The following is an 8,342-nucleotide window of genomic DNA, read 5'->3' on the forward strand; positions in this document are numbered from 1 at the left end:
GAAATTAAACACTGAAGGGGCGAATGTATATTATGAAATGGTGGATGAGGAGAACAGGATCCTTCAGGTATTGAGCTGTGTAGCCCTCATTTGGACAAGGGAAAGTGATAGCTGGCGACTTCTTGTGTTGCCACAAATCCACATCAACTCAACCCCTCCTACATCTGTCATCTTTGGAAAATTTGTATGTATAAATTCAGTAGGTCACCTGAAAAGAAAACATGTCAAACAAATAAAAGTGTTGTGTTGTGGACAGAGTGGACCCAAATGCAACACTCGAGATTAACAGGTTTTATTAGGGGAAAGAAGGCGTTGAAGGACTGGAGTTGAGGGAGAGATTTATGCCGGGGAAACACAGGCACGGGGAACCGAGGAGACTGAGACCAGAGAGCCGGGGGACACTGGGGGCCGATGAAGAGAGGAGGCATGGGAGAACTGATCAGGGGGTTGGTGGAGGAGTGTGGTGGCAGGCTGACTGGGGAGGCACGAGCCAGAGGGAGAGCCGGAAGGACGCTGTGGGGGAAGTCCGAGGGGAGAGGGCAGGTGAGCGAGCCCAGCTGACTTGACAGAGGACGAGGGTGAGTGAACCTGGGGAGAGACAGACAGACAGGGTTAGTGACTCAGGGAAAACCAAGAACAGGGAAACAGAGATCATGCAGGTTACACGAGGGCTTGACTGATCGAGTGGCACCAGATTAGGAGCAACGACGATCAAGCAGGGGTTGACTGGAGAGGCTGATGAGGCTGATTGCTGGCCGGTGTGGCAGGCAGAGGAGGTGGCTGACGAGATGCAGGTGCTGGTTGGCTGGGCTCAGGAGCAGAGGGAGAGAGAGAGGGCGAGCACACACAGGGGAGGAGACACAGGGAGGCAGGCAGAGTACAGGAAAAACAGAATCACAAACAAAAACAGGAGAAATAACCAGGACACTCACCGTCAGATGGGCTGCCACCACAACAAAAACAAAGTTCTTTGAAAAAACATTTTATAACAATTGTCTTTAAATCAAGATTCATGGCGGGCACATGAATCTAGATCTTCAGTTACTGACACAAATTTTCTATAGGCTTTAAGCCTAGTGAGTCTTGAAGCTGGCTTTGCAAACAAAAAGTCTTTACATATACTACATATATATTTTTCCAGTTCAATTTTTTTTTCTGTCATTCCACTTTATTACACATAACGTTTTATGGATTGAAATATGATTTCTTGAGTAAATACCAATGTCTGTTCAAAATTTCCTGTGAATAACCGCATTAGAAATATATTCACTAATATATCACTCCTGTCTGTACATGAGCTTGCACATTTGCAAACTGTGAAATATAGTAGAAAATCGAATCACACAATCTGGGCACTGGGTTATGTAAGTGTGTTTGGTTGTTAGCACGCCATGGTTTTCTTGACCATCCCACAACTCCACCAGCCTGCCTAGTGTAGGGCGCAAACAGTCTTGACACTTCAGCTAGAATAAGGGAATGATATGGTAAACAAATGCTAGTAGCACAAAAGCCCATTCTGTAATTTATTATAGGAAGGTTACATAAGAAAACTAATCATCAACAGGATAGTAGTATGACTAGCTGTTCCTGGTCTTACTGCTGCTGTTAATATTGACATGAATATATTAGGATCTAATCCTGGAGACATGATTCACCATAGTGAACCAGTTGTAAACTCTCTCCTGAATTGTATGGTTCTCTGGGCACGAACTTGCAACCTCGGGCATGAATGAGTAATCATGAGCAATGAAATCAAGAGCCAGATATTCAAAACTAATTCAACAGAGGTAAAACATACCATAGAAACATATGCATGTTTCTCTAAATTACCACTCCCAGGCTGGGTTTCATGTCTATGTACATTTGTTGAGGAGGACATGTAGCCTATTAGTCACATTTGCCACTGACATGAAGTGATGAAGTAAACAAGCCTTGGCAGTGTGAGGTTCACCACACCTTAAGGGCAAACAAGTTTGAAACAACAGATAGCCTACTTCAATTAACTTTATTTAATCAAGAACACATTCTTCATTACCAGATTAACCTTGATCATAACCTACAACTAGCGGACTAACTTGGTAATGTATGACTACACTGTCACAATACTCATCAAATGTTAACGTTAGCTTGCAAATTTATGTCACCCCAAACCCTGCACCTTATAACTGCTTCACCTCAGTCAAATGTAATGTTTTTAATAGTATCATTTAAAAACAGTTTGTTATGACAATTATGGTTAAATTCAAAATCAAGGTGATGTAGGTTACACAAATACAATAGAACAGAATAAATTTGAATAGAATTTCTTTATTGTCATTGTACTGGTGTATACAACGAAATCCAAGTGCACTATCTGAGTTGGCTTTCTTAAATAAAGTAAATGCATAATAATACAAATAATAATAATATTTAAGTAAGAATAAGAAATAAAATGGATACTGTACATCCCAACCCACAGGCACGCACACCCGTAAGCCTACATGTAAGTCTACTCATAATGTACACATGCACATTATGAGTAGACTTACATGTGCACCTTTAGTATTACACGGGAATATTGGGTAAAATTGTAGAATATAAATGATCAAATTGCAGAGTGTAGTAATTGCAAAAGATAAACACTGCACTGGGGAGTTATTTCACAGTATATTATTGACTATGAGGGATGTTATTTCAAAAGAGTTCAGTCTGGTGATGGTCTTGGGGTAAAAACTGCTCGTTAGTCTTGTGGTGCGTGTTTTGATGGACCTTTAGTGCTTTCCTGAGAGCACAAGGACAACCAAGTGATGGGCGGGGTGAGATGGGCCTTTCAAGATGGAAATAAAGCTTCTTTTGTGCCTTCTTAAGCAGACAGTTTATGTTGGTTGACCATGTGAGATCTTCAGAAATGTGGGTGCCCATGAACCTGAAGCTGGAGACTGTATTAACTCTTTATCTGTTTTAAGTATAGAGGGGGGATGGTCACCTTGTTTCTTTGTAAAGTCAATGATGAGTCTCTTGCTTTTTTTGGTGTCTTGAGTGCCATGTTGTTTTCTGAACACCAGCCTGTTAGCTAGAGGTGCTCCGATCAGGATTTTTTGGGCCGATCACCAATCACCGATTGCTGAAAGAAGTATCGGCCGCTACCGAACCACCGATCACTGGGTCTATTGGAAGCCTTTTATTTATCATGTAGCATTATACAGTATACTGTATATTTATTTAATTAGTCATAAAACAATGTATTAAGTATTAAAATTAACAGATGATAAAGTATCATGAAATGACAACTGTTTTACTGCCAGGAAACATGGGTAACAAATTCAGCTCCCTCTGTCTTAGATGCTTAAACCTTTGCCTAGTTACTGCAAACATCTTATAGCTTAACAAATATAGCTTTCCTGTGGAATAAATTACAAAAACAGAACAAACTGCATCTTTATGAATTTACTTTTATAAAGGTTAAAGATATGGGAGATTTATGGGGAAACATTTAAATGGGAGGATACCTGGTGAGCATGGAAAAATACGGAAGAATCCCGAGGAAAACGGGAGGGTTGACATGAGAGGAGTAGAGAGAGGAGTAGGGTAATGTTAGGCTACATCCACATTACTACAGTTTTTTAAACAGTTTTATAACGAATACGATCTTTTCCGTCCACAGCAGCGTTTAGCTGCGTATCAGATTTGATCTCCGTCCATATTACAGACTGAAAACGCACATCTAGTGGCGATTCCATGATGATCAGTATGCAGCAATTCTTTATGTTTTTCTGAGTAGATGTGTTAACTTTCAAGTCTTCTATTTTGCTGGCAAGTGATCTTGTATTTGTGACGAAAAGATTTGGCAGCGTAGGTTGGTGCGTGTCTCTCATTAGCCTAGCATGTTTTAAGATGAGTTTGCCTGCATAACATTACATCTGCATAGCTGCTAAACTTTCTGAAAGTAGTTAGGACTATTTTGCGCCCACTTACACAGTAGCCTACACAACTTCTAAGTCTAAAGGTACTTTATTTTTCACATACACATACATGTAGCGAGATTCATCCTTTGCATTTAACCCATCCCTAAAAGGGATGTACAGGCCACTGTACAGTGCCCAGGACCAGGGATCCAGATTGAAATGCAGTGTCTGGTCAAACAGCACTGACTGCAGAACCTACCTAACATGTTGTTGATTGTGGGGGAAACCGGAGCACCCAGAGGAAACCCACGCAGACACAGGGAGTACATGCAAACTCCACACAGAAAGGCCGGGTCGAAGGGGGTTCAAGGGGGTGCAGTCTGTCATTATTGTGTGTAACGTTAAACCAAGTTAGAACTACCCTGAATTAGAGAGACAACATGCCAGTAGAAATAAATGGCAACAAAGCTTATTAGCTAATGTTAACTTTCACATACTCCTTCCTCATGCTGCACTCCCCTGGGACTTGAACTGGAAGCTGTGTATGTAAAAAGTAAAGTGAAAAAAAGTATAAAAACATATTTCAGATCTCAAACTTCCAGCGCTCTAATTCCTCCAAACTATTTGCAGCTTCCCTTAAGAGGTCCGACACTGAATGTCTGCCTCCTGAGTTCGTCATTTCAAAACAATACTTTTTGTAAATGCTCTGTATTTGTATAGTGCCTTTCTAGTCTTTTTGACCACTCAAAGCGCTTTTACATTACATTTTCTTTTTGAGCCTAAGTGTTCAAACAGAAACTAACATTCACACAGTGGCGCAACAGCTGCCAGGTGCAATTCAGGGTTCAGTACCTTGCCCAAGGACACTTCAACATGCAGCCTGGAGGAGCCAGGGATTGAACCACCGACCTTCTGATTAACAGGCAACCCGCTGTACCTCCACAGCCACCCAGTAAGCCATGTAGGGTCGACTTATGCAGTCCGATGTTGACCAATAGGTAAGAAGTTGACCCATTGAGACAATGCTCTCCCCTCATTTGTATAATGAGGCAGAAATGCATAGAGAAATGGAAAAATGGGAGGCAGAAATAAATGCCATTGAGGAAATAAATCAGGTAGAAAATGCAAAGGAAGAATAAGACAGATAAAATATTAAAACACACACATAAATAATTACATTTTAAAAAGAACTAATAAATAAATAAAATTGAAGATTATAAAAGAGAATAAATAAGGTAATTATTACAAAGGTGACTAAAGAAGCTAATTAAAAGACATATACAGTTATGTCTCATTGTATAATTGCTACATTTATTACTGTATTTTTGTGCATTTAATAGGATGTTTATTTATTAATTAAGCATTTATTTATTTCTGTATTTATATTTAATTATGTCAGGATCTGTCCTCCATAACTTTAAATGGGCTCTGTGCTAGAAATATGTTGTCTGTCTCTCAGTGTGTAGTTTGTAGAGCCTCAGTTCATAAGCCACATTTAAGCTGTCAAGAACGGTGCTGGGCAGATCACGTAACACCCTTGGGCCCACAAAGACCTTTGCCATACATACCCGTTACAAAGACAGCTGTAAACAATGAAGACAATTTTCTGACTGTCAAATTTAAACAAATAGAAGGTGTGTGCAAAACTTGATATTCTGGCTTATGTGTTGTGTAATGGAAAGAGTAAATCCTCATCATTTTCTTCCCTTCATTTTCACTTTCTTGCATCTTTATTTTCTTATACCTGTATTTCTTCAACCATGTGCCCTTGCTATCATGCTTTTTACATATCCTGTTTCCTACACCAGCCTTTTTTCTTTCTGTCTCCTTTTCTTTTCTCCTTTACCCCTTTGATCCTTCTCTTTCCCTTTCTCTCTCTTTCACTTTCTCCTTTCATTCCCTGACTCATTTTTTTTCATTACTTCATTCCTTTATTTACTCTCTCTCTTCCTCTGTCTCCTTGTCAGTCTGCCAACAGCGTGGCGGCCTATTCGTTTTCATCCTCTGCCTAGAAAATAAGGTCTAAAGTTCAAAGCTGCTGTCGTGAATTGGGGGCAGGAGAGGGAACACCGAAGGAGGCCAGGCCTGGGTCAAAACAGATTTGAATATTTTCTTAAAGAGGTGGAATTTTAATCTAATCAGACACCACATTTCATTTTTAGGACACATAATCAATTTGAATTAGATGACCAGTTTCATTACAGAAAACGTCAAAATGACATGTGGATTTTGTTTGTGTAGGTGTGGCAATGCACTTCAAACAGCTTTCACTTATTGTGATTGCTGGCCAGGTTTATTGTCAAACAGTGCATTGGTCCAATCATAAAAACATGGTGTGGAACACAGTTCTTGATTATCAGGTGTAGAAATGTCCTCTTTGATATTTCTGTTTTTTTGGTTTGTATATATGTGCCAGGCACGTCCTCTGTCCTGTGATAGCAATGCATTCAGAAGTTATTAAAATGCTACACTGACCAGGCCGGGGGAAATAGAGGGTGGTATAGGAGTGAGGTGATGGTAAAGAGGCACGGAGTAAAATAAATTTCAAAGGGTTTGATTTAATGTGCATAGTTATGGTGTGTGTGTGTGTGTGTGTGTGTGTGTGTGTGTGTGTGTGTGTGTGTGTGTGTGTGTGTGTTTGTCAGAGGCTGTGCTACATACCAACCAATCACACCAATCCCTCTGTGTAGCATACTTTAGTATCCATTTGGGGCACTCCTTTAGTATCTTTCAGAAAGACTTGGCGCACACCCACACCCAGGGTTGGAGTAACGGATTACATGTCACGGCGTTATGTAACCAGGATAGAAAAATAAAGTAACTGTATTTTCCTGTACTTACACTGCCACTGTCCGGTGTCTTGCCAAGGTAGTAATAGAAAGGGTTGTCTCTGCTGCAGGGACACGTTTGCATTCAACGGTGAAGGCGGACTTTTGACTTCACGAAAGTAAATGAAAAATATAACGTGGATTGTTTCATCTATGGTTTTAGTATTGTTTTATCAACGAGATTTTTGCATAGCAAGCTAGCACATGGATTATAAGAACGCTTTTATAAGCTAACGTTACATGTTATTGAACTTCCCACTGAATTGAGAATGTGTAAACAAAATGAGCAGTTTCAGTTTCCCTTGTAAAGCAAACATTTATTTCGCGATAGTCTGACGATGTTATAACTGACCACGGAGTTGATCACTTAGTCATCCATGTTATTGTTTGGAAGCAAGATCCAAGTAAGCTGCTCCTACAAATATGTACACCATCGATACTGTAAAATCAGCATCACTGTGATCAGTTTAACATCTCCTTGACTCGAAATGTACTTTAAACTGAATATAGCATTGTAGACAATATTTTGTCCTTGTACTCCATGTTTCCACTGCAGGGATAGCCGTTGGATATTGCTCCTCCTTAAAGGGTAATTTATTATCATAACAATTTAATAATGCATTGCATTTAAACAGAACTTTTCATACACAAAAAGCGATAACAGTAGCCTACTGGTCCTACCAGGCTGGACTTGCAGTCTGCCAAAATATGTATCCCCCTCAATAATGCACAGATGATGGCCTACTATAAAGTATTTTATTTTGTGTATACTTTACACTGGGACTAATAACAGGGGTGAATATGGAGACGTTTCTATTTTACTAGCAAAAGTTATAGTGGGATACATTATTTCAGACTGTATTTTCAACTTGCCATAAAATATGTACCCCCTTTATAATGCACAGATGATGGCCTACTATAAAGTATTTTATTTTGTGTATACTTCACACTGGGACTAATAACAGGGGTGAATATGGAGATGTTTCTATTTTACTAGCAAAAGTTATAGTGGGATACATTATTTCAGACTGTATTTTCAACTTGCCATAAAATATGTACCCCCTTTATAATGCACAGATGATGGCCTACTATAAAGTATTTTATTTTGTGTATACTTCACACTGGGACTAATAACAGGGGTGAATATGGAGATGTTTCTATTTTACTAGCAAAAGTTATAGTGGGATACATTATTTCAGACTGTATTTTCAACTTGCCATAAAATATGTACCCCCTTTATAATGCACAGATGATGGCCTACTATAAAGTATTTTATTTTGTGTATACTTCACACTGGGACTAATAACAGGGGTGAATATGGAGATGTTTCTATTTTACTAGCAAAAGTTATAGTGGGATACATTATTTCAGACTGTATTTTCAACTTGCCATAAAATATGTACCCCCTTTATAATGCACAGATGATGGCCTACTATAAAGTATTTTATTTTGTGTATACTTCACACTGGGACTAATAACAGGGGTGAATATGGAGATGTTTCTATTTTACTAGCAAAAGTTATAGTGGGATACATTATTTCAGACTGTATTTTCAACTTGCCATAAAATATGTACCCCCTTTATAATGCACAGATGATGGCCTACTATAAAGTATTTTATTTTGTGTATA

General features: G+C 39.2%; 1 protein-coding gene across 4 annotated transcripts in view; it reads left to right on the forward strand.

Annotated features, from left to right (window-relative positions):
- The window catches only part of LOC123974763 (vitamin D3 receptor A), a 150,508-nt gene that overhangs the window by 53,290 nt on the left and 88,876 nt on the right, over positions 1 to 8,342 (forward strand). The gene's annotated exons all lie outside the window — the stretch shown is intronic.

Source organism: Micropterus dolomieu, linkage group LG08, assembly GCF_021292245.1.
Source record: "Micropterus dolomieu isolate WLL.071019.BEF.003 ecotype Adirondacks linkage group LG08, ASM2129224v1, whole genome shotgun sequence".
In the NCBI taxonomy this organism is placed as follows: domain Eukaryota; kingdom Metazoa; phylum Chordata; class Actinopteri; order Centrarchiformes; family Centrarchidae; genus Micropterus; species Micropterus dolomieu.